This window comes from Miniopterus natalensis, chromosome 1 (assembly GCF_054644295.1).
Source record: "Miniopterus natalensis isolate mMinNat1 chromosome 1, mMinNat1.hap1, whole genome shotgun sequence".
In the NCBI taxonomy this organism is placed as follows: domain Eukaryota; kingdom Metazoa; phylum Chordata; class Mammalia; order Chiroptera; family Miniopteridae; genus Miniopterus; species Miniopterus natalensis.
The window spans coordinates 128,351,642-128,370,905 of record NC_142081.1 but is presented as its reverse complement, the minus strand read 5'-3'; positions in this window follow the sequence as shown (position 1 = coordinate 128,370,905).

Sequence of the window (19,264 nt, the reverse complement as noted above, 5' to 3'; positions counted from 1 at the left end):
AAATGTGGGCATCTCATTCACCTTGTCCAGTTTTTCTATTAGTTTGTTTAATTACATTATTGGGTAATGCCATGATATGCATTTGCGCTGGGGAATGAAACAGCTGAGTGTGAGCAGCATCTATATCTTGTGTGTCTAGTCTACAGGATTTCGTTGCTCTGATTAAGCAGTGAGCGGTCCACACAGAAGTGCTGCTGGGAACTTGACTGCCTGTTCTTTCTAGCGACTATCTTCTCTCACCTCAGGAGTCAAAAGGCTCTATTTCATTTTGTTTGGCCTTCAATAAGCTTCTTTCACAGGCAATAGAAACACATACAAAACCTTGGTGTATCTTCTGGAATTTTTCTTCACTTTGCTAGGGAAGCATTTTCTGAAGTATAGCTCCTTGCTTTGAAGATGCAACATCTTTTGACATTAATTATTTTGACATTAATTATTATTATTGCTCAGTTTTTGGCAGTGACTCCAAAAAACAAAAAGAAAAGAAAAAGATGAAAACGAACAGCCTAAGCTGGCCTCCTGACAAGTCAACAAGCCTGTTTTGCAAGTAAGATGACTCATTACCACAGGGTTATAGGCCAATTCACCTTGGAGCATCTTAATTTCATATTTTCTATCAGTTGACAAGAGGTCTGGGCCTGTGCTGGGGTCTGATTTGAGTCTTTTCAAACTTCAGTAGACCTTTTATCATCAACATCTATTATCATGATGTGTTTTAGGGGTCTGCTTTGAAATTTTTCCTTAGATATGTTCTCTACCTCCTCACCTTAGAGATGAAACAGTGAGATGACAAGGCTTTAACTATCACCAATCACTCGGTCCTTGAAAATTCTTACTCAGTTTACCTCAGTGTGCTGCAGTTAAAATTTGGTAATCCTCGTGTATTGTTAATTTACCAAGTTAAATAATTCAGTTCTGATATGCTGTTTGTTTAACTGTTGCCAAAATTCCCTCACATGGTGCTTCTGGGTAATTTTATATTGGAGGGTGCCTAAACATGCAGAATGAGGCGGGTAATCGTGGTGATAGGCCAAGCCAAAGAGATTACAACACCCATTCCCCCAATAACTTGGGTGTGTTCCATTAAACTTTTGTTTGGGAATTTTTATAAAACTTAATTATATGGTTAATTGAAATGCATTTTTATCTCCCTTTGTTGCCTGACAGACTAAGTAACATTATAAGATGGACATAGTCAACTTTGGAAAAATACTTTTTAAAGTAAAATATGTGATTTTAAATATTAAGTTTTTTTAAAAAAATGGAATAACTAATTTTGAAAACTGTTTGGCAGTTTCTTAAAAAATGTAAACATAGACTTATGATATAACCCAGCCATTCCAGTTAAAGGTGTTTACCCCCAAAAAAGGAAAGCATGTCTCTTAAAAAGACTCATACAGGAATATTTATAGCAGCTTCATTTGTAATAGCCCAGACTTGAAACTACTCAAATGTCCATCAACAGGTGAATATATAAACAGTTGTGATATATCTATATAGTTGAATATGACTTAGCAATAAAAATAAATGAACTGTTAATACATAAAGCAACATGGCAGAATCTCAAAATAAGTATATTGCATGAAAGAAAATGCAAACGAATCTATAGTGACAGAGAGCACATCAGTGGTTCCCTGAGGATGAGAAGGAGAGGCTGCAAGGAGAGATTACACAGAGGCATCAGTGAGGAAACCTTGTGGGTGATGGATATATTCACTATCTTAATTTTGATGATAGTTTCATGGATGTATACATATATTAGGATATAGAATTATATGCTTTAAATATTGGTAGATTTTTGGATGGTACTTACACTACAATAAAGCTTTTTGAAAAATGGTAACTAGAAAGGAAAATATATACCACATATATCCTTTTATCACTAGGCAAATTTATAAGAAACTGAGTTTAGAAGGCCCATCATTATTACGATATGGGAGAGTTTTATGCCTTCCTCAATGCCAAAATTATCAGGGGATTTCCAATTCTCACCTCTTCCTCCATTGCATGTTGGGAGGCAAAACTAATACTGTAAGTCAATAACACAATTTCTCAATCTTATATATAGAAAAAGTACTCTTAGAGAACATTAATAACAGTAATATGATTTCCAGGCTACCATGAATTTCCTAGAATATGTCCTTAATCCATGTATGAATGAAAGGAACTAAGTGCAGTATTGTTATCATGGAGGGAAATAAGAAATTTACCTTTTATCTAAGCTGCCACACATTATTTCTCACCTCATAACCTGGGATTAAATTTTCTAACATTGACAACAAGTGGGGAAGACTATATTCAATTGGAATTGTTCTTTCAAATAATTTTGAATGTATTAAATAATCTTAGAAACTGAGCTTATTGTATACATTTTTAAAAACCTATTAATATACAGGATGTCCCCCAGAAAATGTACACCCACTTTACCAGCTGATAGCTCAATTGATGTTTCTTTCTTTTCAGATTTAATCCATTGGTATTAATAATTATTCAAAGTCTGTGTACATTTTTGGGGACACCTTATATATATCTATGAGCTATAACAAGTCTATATTCACAAGAGCATTCAGGCAAATTATTCCAACAGTTGACAATGATAAATAATATTTGTTTAATTACTATTATTGTTTTCTTTGTACCTATGAGAATTTGGTGTCTTTGTATAATTAAAACACTTGCAAATCAAGCAAGAGCGATGCTTACTCCAGAAATACCTTGAAATTACACCACTTGTCTTCTTTTCACTGGAGAGAATTTTACTTTGAAATCTTTAATAGTCATTTATTTGGCATTAGATGGAATTGTTTTGTGTAGCTTGTAACAGGAATTAATATTTTTCTAAAGAAAAGACAATTCATACTGATACCGTTGTAATTAACCTGGTTATTAATAACAGGAAAGAGCAAAGCAGGAGGCCAGACAGTATAGGCATGTCACTGGGGCAGCTTTACCAGTAACTAAAGCTTTATAATCCTCAGGAAGCCACTGGTCTATTTCCTGTAGGTCCCTGGGGGAAGGGACCAGACAAGGAAGAGAATGAACATGTGCCCAGTAAAGTTGGGGTGATGTCAGGAAGGTACTTGTCTGTCAGTCACACCTGAGAACAGGTCATTGGCTAGAACGGGCATAGCCACTACAAAGGCACAAAATTTGGGATATTTAACCCCCTGAACAGAGGAGTTTGCTCTCTTGTGTTGCGCTTGACTCCTGGTTTGTGGGGCTCTCTCGCTCCTGCTTCCTAGCATTTGCCCACAGGACCCATGGCCATGTGGGCCCCCCCCACAATGGATTGACTAATGGGCTGCAACTAGCCTGATGCTGAACTGGACCTGGCTGTGACATGGAACAGGAACTCTGGACACTGGCTCTGCTTTTAGCTTTACTGAAACACTTCTTCTATGACTGGAATGTGCCTTTGGAAACCCAGGGTTGTAATTCCATGCCAAAAAAAAAAAAAAAAATCACTCATCCTCCCATGTGAGTCTCAGAAAATTCTTTTTCTCAAGATATTCTAAGGACCCCCCACCCCAGTGCCCAGTGTGGAAGAAGACAAACCAGTTTTCCTGATGACAATACCCTGTAATGGAAAACAATTGGAAACCAATTCTGGGAGTGCTGTGGCTCTAGAGGGAACATTTAAAGCATTATAGGAAATCCAAAATAAAGTTTACATACAGGAAAAAGATACAAATATTAGAAATAACAACTTACCTTTATTAAAACTTTACTATTTTCTAGAACTTTGTATTTATTAATGTGTACAGTCTTCGTAGTAACCTTCTAAATGGTTACCCATTTTATAGATGAGGAACTTGATGCTCCGATGGGTCAAAAAACTAACTCCAGGTAATCCAGGTAGTATGTCAATGAGCCAAGATTTGAACATATTCATTCTGGCTCCAAAGCCCAAGCTCTTAATCTCTATGCCAAAAGGTGACTTTAAAGCTTTTCTGTCTACCAATAGTAGGAACCACTGCTGTGGTGGGTGAGGTTTGAGGAATTTACTCCTAACCAGGCAACAAGAACAGACTCTCCTTTACAAATAGGAGATGACAGCTCCTTTAAACATGATCTACTAATATCTTAGGAGTATTTTCATATGGGACCCAGTGGGTTCACAGCAATGGGTTAGGTTTTTAAAATTACAATGCATTTTGTTTAGAACAGGGATTAAAGTATTTGCCAAAATGATTTGTGTTGACAAAATGGCTTAGTACATTTGGCAGATTTATTTTGGAGAATGGAATAAATTAAGGTGTCTAGCAAAAGATGTGCTACAGCTACTGAAACAATTTCAAGTATTTCAGAAACTCTATTTTTATTCACTTTGCAAAATGTGCTTAGTTGAACTGCCAGTCCCTGTTACATTTCCATTTCTAAGCAATTAATTAAAATCCCAAATCAGTTTTTTCTTGATCATGCCAGCAGGAGTTGGTTACCATGGAAATAGGAAGATCAGTAGTATTTGGAAGAGACAGAAAAAATGGTTTGGATTGGTCTTTTATTTTGGAAACATTAGTGGTGGTCTGGAGTAGCTTGCTGGCTCAGTAGTAGGAAGCTCCGCTCCCCCAGCAGCAAGTGGGCAGCAAAAACTGGAAATTACTGACAGCCTGGGGATTACATTTCGCCCCCAGGGATATCATTTTGCCAGTTGAAAAAGTCATTAACTCAGCTTCTTTTTGTCCTCTATCTATAGGTTAAACCCCCAAATGTAATTGATTACAGAGTATTCTGTGTGGCTAAGGAGGATTTCAAATCAATAATTGGTTATATTTTGCAAAGACCCATCAAAACTTGTTTATGATTTTTTTTTTGGTATGTCAAGCCAGTTTGCTTTAGATAGAAAGCTCATTTCCAGACAACAGTGCAAACTAAGAATGATTGTAATTGAAATCATACTTTTTACATTTTGGAAAATAGAAGCTTATACGAGATCATATATTTAATTAAAACCTACTCCAGTGGGCTACCTTAAAGACAGTATTTTCAGAAGGAAAGTATAATGAATAATACTAATATGCCTGTACTAAAACAATTAGTACAAATATTGAATCATTGTGTTGTATACCTGAAACTAATATAATATGTCAATGATACCTCAATTTAAAAACAAAACAAGAAATTAAAATTGCACTGTAAAAAAATCTAAGCCTTGTTAAAGTCATGATTTTAATGATATAGATGATAATAATGGCAATAATAACTTTCAGCATTTATTGAGGCTTAATTATGTGCCAGGCACTCTTCCTTGTATTTTGAAAGTATAAACTCAATGTTTCTTAACCTCACAAGGGGAACCCTAATATTCATAGATGCAGAGATTGTTTTAAATAATTGGAACCTATCAATGTGGAGAGATTCTGTGCCTTCATTTTCTCCTCAGTAAGCTGTCTGTGATATCAGAAGATGGGTAACTATTTTGCACTATGCTAAAGTTATACAGGTCCTGCATGTAGTATTAAAATTATTAGAAAAAAATTCAGATATTAAAAAAGAAAGAAGGAGCAAAATCAGGATTTTATGTATTTTTCCAGCATGAAACCCTTGTGTAGAAATTTGTCTAAAAGCATCCACAGAAGCTCCAGTCTTTCTATATAGATAAAAGCAGGAAAATGGGAATTTTTCAGTAATGTTTTTCCTCATTGCTACAGGCAGTCAGTATAATGTTGCCATGTGTGTCTATTAAATGCTATTACATTTTCATCATAATAAAGTCCTCAAGGCCTATCTACAAGCCTTATGCCCATAACTATTTTATAGTGATAATGATTTAAGATGAGTGGTAGTCTTTTAGTTAATCTTAGGAATAAAAAATAACAGTTACAATTCCCTCCAGTTTACTCTAAGATGAATACTTTCACAGCCATTTGATACACAAGCCACACAGGTGTTTAGAATTCAGGTGCCATATCGCACACAGTGCTCTGTGTCTCATAGCACCTCTCTAGCTAGCTGCTGGACAGGTAGCTAAACTGTATTTCAAACATATATGCACAGTAGAAAAGATGACTTGGTATGTTAACATTTGTTGCTGTTTAACCCATTTCTGCCAATCTAAGCTCTCCCTGTAGAATGGTCTGGAATCCTGAATCAATATTTCCCAGACTTCCTTGCCTGTAGGATCCTGGTTTAGATTTTCTTTTGTACCCTTTCTAAAATCCTATGCATTTATCAAGCACATGCTAAATAAATAATACTCAACTATGCAGTTTGGGGAAATCCAGGAAGAATAAGACCCAGCTATTGATTTCAAAGAACATAACTTTTTTTGAATGCCTGATGATTTCAGAATTATTGTCATTACATTGATCTCACAATGAATATCCCATAAACTATAAACAAAAACAAATAGAATGTATAAACCAACATCTACTTATTTAATTTGCAAGCATCCACAGAGCATGTGCTGTACTACAGACACAATATTTGATATTGGGAATGCCAAGATATATGATATTTAAAAGAAAGGCAGTATACTATAGCTATTAAATAATTATTTCTGATGCCTGGATAACTAACTGGGTTTAAATTCTCATTTCATTACTTACTGTGGAAACTAATCTTCAAAGACAGATTCTTAATGAACCATGCTTCCCAACGTTCAGGTCCACATTAGTCACCTCCCCTGAATCTGAGCTGGCCCAAGACGCACATTTTGAGCAATGAAATACAACAGACGTGATTTCCCAGACTAATTCATAAAGTTCTTGCAGCCTCCACCTGGAATTCTTGGGATGCGTTCCTTGGGCAAACGAGGCATTCTCTGACATATCCCATCACTCTGAAACTTCCATGATGTGTGGAAACCTCAAACTAGTAAATGGAAAACCACATACAGGGCGGGGGAGATACATTTATCAAGGCCTCAGCTGTTCTAGCCATTCCAGCTGAGGTACCAGGTATGTGAGTGAAATAGCCAACATTTTTGTTCATCCCAACTGGGTCTTTGGATGACTCTAAGCCCAGCTACAATCTCTACAGCACAGTGAAGGATCTTTCAGCTGAGCCAGGTGAACCCACAGAACAGCATGAAATAATAAATTATTGTTTCAAATTACCAAATTTGGGGGTGGTTTGTCACATAGAAATAGATAACTGGAACATTAGATGTTGTATAAACTCAGGAAAATTAAATTCCCTTTGTTCAGTTACTTGTTGATAAAATGAAGATAATTAGTGGCTTTATTGGGGTGAGGAGAACAGCTTCCCAAATCCCCATCAGAGAGAAAAAGGTTCCTCTCCCACACGCAGTTTGGACTATCCTGGGCAATAGCATAGGGCTGTGCTTTCAAAGCTGGATTATCACTGTGGGGAGGGATGCAGCTCTCATTATATCCACAGTATTTGAAGGACCAGGGGAGAATGAGTTCTTATCAGTTCCTTAAAATATGGGGCACAATTTGGAGAAGAAGGGAAAGGGTCAGGAACTGGTTAGTCAAAACACAAGTCTACTGAAGTATGTGGTAACCATTAAATTACCCGATTTCATATTTTAGAGTATGGTGATGTTTCTGTTTGAATTCTTCCCAGTGGTAACAGTGTAATAGTGAAACAGTGTCTATAACTCTTTTATAGTGAAACACACATTTTTATTTTAAATGTGTGCATTTTAATCCTCTATTTAATTTTGCATATTTACTAGTGAGGAATGGAAGCAAGGCTGTTTTCTGCTCCTGACACTGGGTTTAGCAGGCAGGAATCATCTTATCTATTAATGAGCAGAGATGTTAGCTAAAGAGGTCTGGCTATGTTCCAGTTTGGTTAATTAAATCCTACCTGCTTAAGTTCTGTCTTTATTTTCAAATAAATATTCACTGTTCTCATTTGAAAAATTATTTGATGTTATGAGTTTGGGATCACTAATTTATTTGTGAGATAAAAAATTTCAGTTTACTTTAAGTTTAAAATGCCCTAGCTCCAGTCCAATATTATATTATTTTTTGTGTTAATTTTAAGATACTTCTCCTAAGACCATAGTAGTGACATCATATATTTTTCCAATGATAGTACACCCTTTTAAAATAATTTCTCTATTTCTCATAAGTTAGGACAAGTTATGTAACACCATGCCTGATGCAAACTGAGGTTGATCTGACCCATTAGATATGGTATTTTTCTGCACAATAATACATGGATGTTTTACATTTGCAAGTAGAGAAAGAATCAAGTTAAATTAGATTATCTCTAATTAGTCATTATGAAGTGAGAACTTATTTTAAGGAATCCATTGCGGTTTAAATAAAAGATACAAATTATGACTTATTTTTTTTGTTATTGTGATAAGAACATTTAACATGTGATCTATGCCTTTAACAGATTTTTAAGTGTACATTGCAATATTGTTAACTAAAGGGACAATATTGTATAGCAGATCTCTAGAATTCCCCATCCCCTCTCAACCCCTGGCAACAGTCATTCTACTCTGTTTCCATGAATTTGTCTACTCTAGATTCCTCATGTAGGTGGAATCAGCTGTATTTGTCTTTCTGTGACTGAATAATATTTAATATTTAACTTATTGTAATGTCCTCCATGTTCACCCATGTTGTCACATATGGCAGAATTTCTTTTTTAAGGCTTAATAATATTCCATTCTGTGTGTATACACACACACATACATACACACTTATATGTATATATATAAGGGATTGGAAAAAGTAGGTTTACTGTTGAGAGTATGCAAAACAGAGTTTATTCTTGTATTATTATTTGTTATTGTAGTATTTATTTGTATTGCAACTGTAAACCTATTTTTGTGCACCCCTGTAAATGTATATGTGTATAGAATTATATACATATACAAAATAGATATGAAGTTCCAGCTTGATTCTTAGATACTATATACATATACCCACATATATACATTACATATTCACACTTATAACACATTAATTCAGACAAGCCACGTATGAAGTACTTAATAGCCTCTTGTGGCTACTGATTCCTGCATTAGACAGCACAACTGTAGATATTTAGCTTTAATATCTGGAACTATGGTGGTGTTACTGAAATGGTAAAAACTAGAGAAAGAATAGAATTATAGGGACTGAAATCAAGAATTCTTTTTGTCCTGTAATGTTTGTGATGCATATTAGACATCCATACTGAGTTGAAATATTTACAGTTGATTATTTTTAATAGCTGGTCAGTATTCAATTATATATAGATATAATTATAGATGGCTAACATCTGTAATGAAAAAATATGAAAAAATGAAAAATGCTCAACATCATTAATCATCGGAGAGATGCAAATTAAAGCCACAATGAGGTATCACTTCACACTTGTCAGAATGGCTGCCATCAACAAATCAATAAACCACTCCTGCTGGCAAGGGTGTGGAGAAAGGAAAACCCTAGTACACTGCTGGTAGGAATGCAGACTGGTGCAGCCACTATGGAAAACAGTATGGAGGTTCCTCAAAACATTAAAAATTGAACTGCCTTTTGACCCAGCAATTCCACTTCTGGGAATATATCCTAAGAATCCTGAAACACTAATCAGAAAGAATATATGAACCCCTATGTTCATAGCAGCACAATTTACAATAACTAATATCTGGAAACAGCCCAAGTGCCCATCAGTAGATGAGTGGATAAAAAGCTGTGGGACATTTACACCATGGAATACTGCCCAGCTGTAAAAAAGAAGGATCTCATACCATTTGGGACAGTATGGATGGACGTGGAGAATATTATGCTAAGTGAAATAAGCCAGGCAGAGAAAGACAATTACCATATGATCTCACTTATATGTGGAATCTAAAGAACTTAATAAACTGGTGAACAGAATAGATTCAGTGACATGGAAGCATGGATCAGACTAATGAATCTCAGAGGGAAGGAGGAGTGTAAGTGGGTGTGGGAGGAAGAGATTAACCAAAGAACTAATATGCATATATGCATAACCCAAGGACACAAACAATGGTGTGGAGAGGGACTGGGGAGGAGGGTAGAAGGGGTGGAAGGGGTCAATGGGGAGAAAAAGGGACATCTGTATTATTTTGAACGATAAAAAAATTAAAAATAAATAAAATAGCTAGTTAGTATTCAATTATATATAGATATAACATAATTAAATAACAGTTGCATACCACAGGAAAGTTTAGAAAATTATGCCATTACAAACTTGTGTATGTGTAACTTGGCTTAGTTTCTAAAATATTCTTCAGATATTATTCCTAAAAATGGAATTCATGTGTCTTAGCACATTTCAATTTTAAAGACCTTGTGTACATTGATCAGTTTTCCTCCAGAAATAGTAGACAAATTTATTCTCCTCTCAGCAGTATATAGCAAAGCTGTATTCTGCATATTCTTACTATCTCTATTATCAAATTTAGGGCCCATATGATATAAAGCCAGCTTTTTCTGATGAAGAGTCTTCAACCTGATGTTAGTAACACACAGTGAGTAGAAAAGTATACTTCCATTAAGAAGCTCTGGTTCTAGAGGAGGAAACTCTATCAGAGGTATATTCAGTAAAAATGAATAAAAATGTAGCTTTGTGCTTGTTTTAATACTTTTTTTCTTCACGCCAACATTAATTCAATGATTTCATAGGTGAAGCTGGTGGTGAAATCAGCTTGTTTTATGTGCACAGTGCTGTGTCTATAAAACAGTATCTATTTTAATCACTAAACCTATGAGATATTTGCCCCTTAAAGTGTTTTTCTCATTTTAAAAAGCACTGAATTAAGAGTACAACTAATCTGTATATTATTGTTTTCACATATGTGACCAACTTCTGCAACATAGAGGTCGATTTTTGTTATGCCTTTGTAACCCTCTGGATTTTCATCTTTTCTATCATTTGCAGCTGTACTTTCCCTCAATTCAAAAGTTAAAGCAAGAGACATTCCTTAGAGTTGATGCTAATACTTCTCTTCAAATTTAGTAAAGATACTTTAAATCTCCAAGAGCGTTGTGTTCACTTATTCATTATACAAATATTCATTCTATAGTGGGTGCAGATAAGTGAATTATGAACAGAAAATATGCACTGTCTCTTAAATTTGGAATGTTGGACTCTGATAGGGAGCAGATTCATGAAATAATTACATAAGTAAATGTGAAATATCAATTTTATTATGTGGTATAACAGATAAACTCATGGTAACATAAAAGCCTAAAATAGAGGAATTGGTCTAGTCAAGAAGGTCAGAAAAGGCTTCACTACAGAAACGAAAATTGATACAAAATGTGCTGATGAGTGGGAGTTTACTAGACAGGAAGAACAAACATTATTCCATGTCATGGGATGAACACACGCACAGAAGAGGGAAAGAAGATGACACACTGTTTCCCTATAGGAAGGCAAAGGTAATTTGGATGAGAAGAGTGAGGGGAGTGTAGTGAGACACAAGTCTGGTGATGACAGAGAAGCCAAACCATCCTGGGCCAAAACAGATGGGATGGGATGAGTACATTTATTCTCAAAGCAACAGGAAAACCTTTGAGTGTTTCAGTCAGGGGTGTTTCCTAATCAGATATTGATTTTAAAAAGATCATTTAATCTAGAGAACAATTGGAAGAATTAAGAAAGAAAATCATCAGGTCATTTAGGAGAAAACATGTGATAATCCAAAGGAAAGGTGAGGCTGAACTTGGAATATTTTAGAGTGGAGGCTGATATTGGTGGGGGACATGGAGAGATGTGAATTTCTTAGAAAGGTAATTCTCGTGGATGTGGTGACAAAACAGATAAGGAGTTCAAGCTTGACTCTAGATTTCTGCCCCATGTAGCTGTGTGGTAGGTGATAAAATGCAGGCATATGGCGTGTCTATAAACTCACTTTTGTATATACTTTGTTTAAAGTATGAGATATGCAACAAGAGATATCAAGTAGGCAATGATATAAGAGTGATGCTCATATGGTAAGAGAGTTTGAAGAGATTTCCTCAAAGTAAAAATGGATCAGCAATTCAAATGTTCATAAACCATTCCTTTTCTGACATCAGAGAGGAAGGCAAATCAAGTAGCATGACACTTATTCAAATTACATACAGAATAAGCTCAAGGGCAGGATGATAGAGAGATAGAGATAGACACAGGTAGATCAATAGTTATAACGTTAGAGATAAAACATTTGTTAACAAATACATAAATATATACTCATTTTATCTATATTGTTAGCACTTTTATTCATGTGCAAACACTAATTAGGAAATGGATGAATAATGAATGATGATCACCATTCATACATGTGCATGTAAGTCTAAGAACTTTATTTTACAGGCTTATAACTAGTAAAATTGAACTTTGGCATCTGAGAGTAACGCCAGATATTCTAGGATAGTTATTCCATTTATAGTCTATGTTCAAAGTAACTTAAATATGTCAGAATCTTAAATTTTGTTAAGGAGCTTAAGATTCACTATGCACCCAAATTCTTCAAAATTTCTCTTTTCCCTCCTACTGCATTATAGGCTGAAATGGAATAGATTTTGGAATGGGAAGTGTTCATTCTAAAGATTAAGTACTTCTTCCTTCAGTAGAAGTTTTCACTTGGAATAATGAAAAAAAATCTGGACAAGTTACAGCTAAAATAAACTACTGAGTACTTTTTACTCATTCTCAGTCATCAGGTAAACCTATTTAATACCCCCTAATATTAGCAAACAACAAAGGTTTCTAACAAGGGGGATATTTTAAGATGTTTCCAAATAATGTCTCCACCTGTATAAGTCCATTATATTTAATACCTGCTGTGATATGCAACTGCCCAGGTGAATGTTTACATTCTATAGAAGCTTACAAGAATTTGCAGAAATATATCCTGGGAAAACTATAATGTCAGAATTAGAGAGTATGTTTTTCTATTCTGAATCCAAACTCTCGTAGATGCACATTGATGACTTGCTTATTTGCACCTAAATCTCCTTCTTAAATAGCTTCCAATGTCTATCGGATCTATAAAATCAGATAGAATTTTATTATGAAATGTCAAGATTAAAATTTGTAATTCTTTTTTGTTACACATTGAGTATATCTTTATTTCTCCTCTTTTAGTTACAATATACTGCAATTCTTGCAATATATTTCCAACTGTATTTTGCATTTCAGTAGCAAGTCCATTTGAATTTAACAAGAAAAATCTAGACTATGAAATAGTCTAGACATATGAAATTTTTAGTTTATATTGTATAAACCCTACCTAGGCCAGTGCATTAGTTAGCTAAGGCTGCCGTAACAAAATAACCACAGGCTGGGTATCTTAAACTATAGAAATCTATTGTCTCACAGCTCTAGAAAGTGGAAGGCCCATCCATATCAAGGTATGAGCAGGGCTGGTTTCTTCTTAAGGCTCTGAGAGAAGGATCTGCTCTGGGCTTTCTCTTTCACTTACAGATGGCATTCTTCTCCCTGTGTCTCTTCACATCATCTTCTTTCTATGTGTTTCTCTGTGTCTGAATTTCCCCTTTTTATAAGGACACCAGTCATGTTGGATTTGGGTCCACCCTAATGGCCCCATTTTTAATTTGATTACCTCTGTAAAAACCTTATCTTCAAATAAGATCACATTTAAGGTTCCGAGGGTTAAATCTTCAACATAGAAATTGTAGGGGGCCCATTTCAACCCATAACAGCCAGCTTTGAAAATAGAACAAATCTAGCCCAGATGGCATAGCTCAGTGGTTGAGCACTGACCCATGAACCAAGTGGTCAGGGTTCAGTTCCTGGTCAGGGCACATGCCTGGGTTGCCTGCTTAATCTTTAGTGGGGGGCATGCAAAAGGCAGCTGGTCAATGACTCTCTCTCATCAGTGATGTTTCTATCTCTCTCCCTCTTCCTTCCTTTCTCTGAAATCAATAAAAATATATTTAAAAAAAGGAAATAGAACAAATCTTTGTAGGTGTTATGTATAGGCATAGATAGGCATGAGTGCGAGCATGTACCTGCATATGTATGCCAACTGTGCACATATAAGTGTATATGTATAAATGCATACATATGTAATTTATATTTTTCATTATATTTGTCTTGGAAAGTCTATAAGAAATAAATAAAAAGTTTAGATGATTAACACTTTCTATTTGCCTATTGCTTTAAGTTTTAGAAAGATACTATATCTTTGATACCTCATCACATTCTATTTGTATATTTTTTAAATATGTATTTTCCTATGCTTTAGTGTAGAAAACCTGAGGATCAACTCTTCAAAATTCATCCATTGATCGATTCCATGTGAAGAAAGCCTTGTCATCGACAACTAGGAAATAGTAAGGACAGCTTAACCCTCCCTTGGGCAGATCATTGCCCAATGAGACCTATTCAAAATGGGTGGAATTCATAGTGATGGACACTATGGTCATTCCTACAGAACCTGATGCTAAACTGCACACCACAGAAAAACTAGCCCCAAAGACAAGTTTGAAAAATATCTGTGATCACAGTGTCTACACTTAACAGTAAACCTAAATTTTCACAGCAGTTGTAACCAGTCATTGATAACATTGAATAACATTCTAAATACTATACCTCCATAGTCACATATCTCACAAAATTTAATCATGCTTTGGTTTATTACAGCAATTTATTTCTTCTTACAGTTTTATTGAGGTAAAATTTATAGACTACGAAATTTATCCATTTACATTCTATACACCACACATACATTTGTTTATTTATTTTAAATATGTTTTTATTGATTATTTTAGAGAGAGAGAAAAGGAGAGGGAGAGAGAGAAACATCGATTGGTTCCCTCCCACACTCACCACACCTGTGGATCAAACCTGCAACCTGGGCATGTACCCTGACCAGGAATCAAACCAGTGACCTTTCAGTGCATGTGACGACACTCAACCAACCAACCGAGCCACATGGGCCAGGGCAACATTTAGTTGGCTAACATTATAGTATTTATATTCTGTTTTCTAAAATAATTTAATGAATATTTAAATGAATAACACAATGCCTCTATTTTTCTCTTTAGCGGTTGGATTTCATCAACAAGTGGGTCTTCTTTGTCCCATTTTAGTGGGGGCACAATTTTTATATATTTCAAGAAGTGTAGTCTCTCTGCTAAGTGGAGAACAGACAATAGAAAAATAATAGGAACTGAAGGTGGGCCAGTCAGGGAGCTATAGTAGTCCAAGAAGAGAGGTGCAACAGTGATTTTTGAAAAGATTTGGACGATAGAGAAGAACGGTGTACACTTTACAGGTAAACTCAAAAGTGGATGGAGAGAAACAAGATGGCGCGTAGGTAACAGCTGCACCCGCCGCCTCCCACAACCACATCAAAATCACAACTAAAATACAGAACCACCGTCACTCAGAGCCTCCTGAGATCTGGCTGAACAGAAGCCCCACAACCAGGGAGCTGAAGAAGCACCGAGACCAGGAGGAGGGGTGGAGACGCGGGCGGATCGGGGCTGGATCGCAGAGACCCGGCCGCGGGCCCACACCCGGTGCCGAGGTTGAAACCCGGGAGGGAATCTCAGCGGTGAGGGTTTCCCGGAGGACGGAGGGGTCCCAGCCCCACAGCAGGCCCCCAGCCCAGGGCTCCAGGCCGGGAAGAGACGTCCCCACAACTCCGGGCTGTGAAACCAGCGGGGACTGTCCCTGAGGGTCGCAGAGGCTGTGGGAGCCCCAGCAGCTCCTCTAAAGGGCCCGGCACGGACTCACTCGGACGCTCCCGCTGAGCCCAGCGCCGGGCAGCAGCTGGAAAGGACCCGGGACACTCGGGGAGGAACTAACCTGCCTGAAATCCGGGCGAGAGGTGAAGGGGCAGCTTCCTCCCAGGCAGAAGAAGGCCATTGCTCCTTTGGCGAGTCCTCCCCGCACACAGCTGGCAGGCAGGCGCCATATTTGAATCCCCAGCACCTGACTCGCACCTTTGGCCCCGCCCCGTGATTCCCGGAGGCCCCGCCCCTCCCCACCTGCAGCTCATCCAGGCCATTTCCAGGGGCTTTTCTATGCAAGTGGCCTCTCGAGCCTGAGGCTTAAGACTTTCCTAGAATCTCTCAAACAAGCAGCAACATCCCCCATACGGCTTGATAAGCGGCCCCAGGCCTGGCACTAGCAGCAATCTACATTGGCTCATAGCTTGGCCTCTCCTGGACACCTCCAAGCCCAGCACAAGTAGCAGCCAGCTACGGTTTGCTCTGCAGCTCAGGCCGGGTGGCCCTGGGAAAAGCACTGGCACAGGCTGACTTTGTACCTCCTGGGAGGCCCCAGAGACAGTGCACCTGATGCTCAGACTCTACCACGCTGGATTACAACCCTACCACATCCATGAGTGACACTCAAGGGGTGCACTTGGTGAACACCAAAGCTCCCCTGAAGTAAATCCTGCTCCATAGGGGTATCTCCAGCACAGCAGCTCTCTGGCTGTAGTTGCAGCTGGTCCTCACAGCTGATTGGCCTGGGGGTCAGTTCCTCCCAGGGACGCCAACAGCAACCAAGGCTCAACTACAACAGGACAGTGCACACAGCCCACACAGGGGAGCACCTAGAAGACCCAGCTCAGGTGACTGGGGAGGCTGAGCCACTGGACCTACAGGACACCTACTACACAAAGCCACTCTACAAACTCCAGGAGACATAGCAGCTCTACCTAATACATAGAAACAAACACCTGGAAGCAGCCAAAATGTGGAGGCAAAAAAGCATGTCACAAAGGAAAGAATGAAGACATCTCTAGAAGAGGAACTAAATGAAATAGATCCAAGCAAGCTAACAGATACAGAGCTCAGAATTTTGTTTATAAGGATGTTTAAGCAGATGGTTAGGGAAATAACTGAAGAAATTGATAACATAATAAAGTACCAATTTGAAATGAAGGCTACAGGAACTGAAATGAAGAATAATTTACAGGGGATCAACAGTAGAGGATGCTGAGAATCAAATGAGCAATTTGGAACATGAGGAAACAAAAAACACCCAACCAGAAGAGCAAAAAGAAAAAAGAATCCAGAAATATGAAGATAGTGTAAGGAGTCTCTGGGACAACTTCAAGAGGCCCAACCTTTGTATTATTGGGGTGCCAGGAGGAGAAGAAAGAGACCAAGAAATTGAAAACCTATTTGAAAAAATAATTACAGAAAAGTTCCCCTACCTGGGGAAAGAAATAGACTTACAAGTCCCGGAAGCACAGAGGGTCCCAAACAAGAAGAACCCAAAGAGGCCCACAGCAAGACACATCATCATTAAAATGCCAAAGGTTAAAGACAAAGAGAGAATCTTAAAAGCAGCTAGAGAAAAGCAATTAGTTACCTACAAGGGAGCCCCCATACTACTGTCAGTTGATTTCCCAACAGAAACTTTGCAGGCCAGAAGGGAGTGGCAAGAAATATTCAAAGTGATGAAAATCATGGAACTACAACCAAGACTGCTCTACCCAGCAAAGCTATCATTTAGAACTGAAGGTCAGATAAAAAGCTTTACAGATAAGAAAAAGCTAAAGGAGTTCACCACCACCAGACCAGCACTACAGGAAAAGTTGAAAGGTCTTCTTTAAGAAGAAGCTAATGAACAAAAGAATCTGATGAACTAAATAGGTCCAGAGACATTGACACATGCAACAGGCGATCATATTTCAGAGGAAAGGGGGAAGAAGGGTGGAGGGTGGGAAGAGATTAACCAAAGAAATTACATGTATATATGCATAACCCATGGACACAGTCAATAACGGGGTGAAGGCCTGCGGAGGTGTGGGAGCAAAGTGGAGGAGATCAATTGTGGGGGAAAAATGGGACACCTATAATACTCTCAACAATAAAAATTAATTAAAAAACAAAAACAAACAAACAGAAAAAAAAGTTCATGATGTTTTCCATAGACACACACACAAAAAGTGGATGAAAGGATTGGGGAAGAGGGGTAAGTGAGTAAGGGACAAAGGGGAAATCAAGATTATCTCTCAGGTTTCTCTGGAGCTTCTAGATAAATGCTGTTACCCTATTAATAGGATGGAAAAACCCTTTTTTGCATGTCAGATTTGTGAAGCCTATTAGGCATTCCTGTGAAAATAGCTAAAAATAAACACTGTTGATCAGGGTAGAATTCAGGGAGATATAATTCTGGGTATCAACAATAGGTTGTTACTATTTAAAGCCATGGACTTGGTGAGATTCCCTTGACAAAGGGTAGGTAAAGAAGAGAAGAAGATCCAGAATCTAAATATATTTCACATAAGAAAACTAGGTGTGTATTTAATGGGTCTTTAAATCACTGATATTTCTTCAAGAATTAAATATTGTTTTTCTAAAGATGTAATCTATATAGCACTTTTCATGAGTACATCTAGATTAAAGAGAAGGTCATCTTTACTTTGGACTTATTGTGGAATGATAAGTTCTTTCAATATTCTCCCATTTAATTTTTTGTTCTCTCAAATGCACAACCATAATTTTGCATTTCCCCTTTCCTTCTCATACACAGATATTATACCCAGGATTTCAAATGGAGGACATTGACAAGTTCACATACTCTTAATTTCAAGTACTGCGTAAACCAAGTAAATTATATGAAATAGAATAAGAGTTTTAAGGCACTTCCTATTTTGCTTAAAAACAGTGATGCTGAGAAAAAAGATTTGCATTAAAGGCTATATCTGGACATATGTAAACATGAATGTGCTTAAAAATACAACAAAGTCCATGTAGACAGAAAATAAAGGAGAGAGTTTGTGTCATTTTTAAAGATGGGGCTGATGTTTAGCATTCTATTGGATATGTTCTACTAATCCCCAAATTGAAGTTGACCTCGATCTGAAAAGTGCCAACCAGTTTAGTTGAAAATTATTTGATTACTGTGTTATAAGTGCTACTTTGATTTTCTAATAATTAACATAAGCCTGAAAATTGAATTCAGAATAATAACAGGATAAGAGCAACTTCATACTCACCTACAATCTTGAGAGTGAAAAAATAACAGCAATAATGGACAAATGTCATTCTTTTTTTATATAAATATATTTTTATTGATTTGAGAAAGAGGAAGGGAGAGAGAGAGAGAAACATCAATGATGAGAGAGTTGTCATTGATCGGCTGCCTCTTGCACACCCCAGACTGGGGATGGAGCCCGCAACCCTGGCATGTGCCCTGACCAGGAATCAAACTGGATTAAACTGAGATCTTCGCGATCCTAGGTCAGTGCTCAACAGCTGAGCCACACCTGGCCAGCCCAGATGTCATTCTTGACCAGGACAAGACAAATAGTAAAAGTTACTACTATACTGTGCTACATTCAGATTTTTTGAATCAAACACATAAAATGGTGTGGATTTATGCTTGGTACAACCATATGATTATGCAT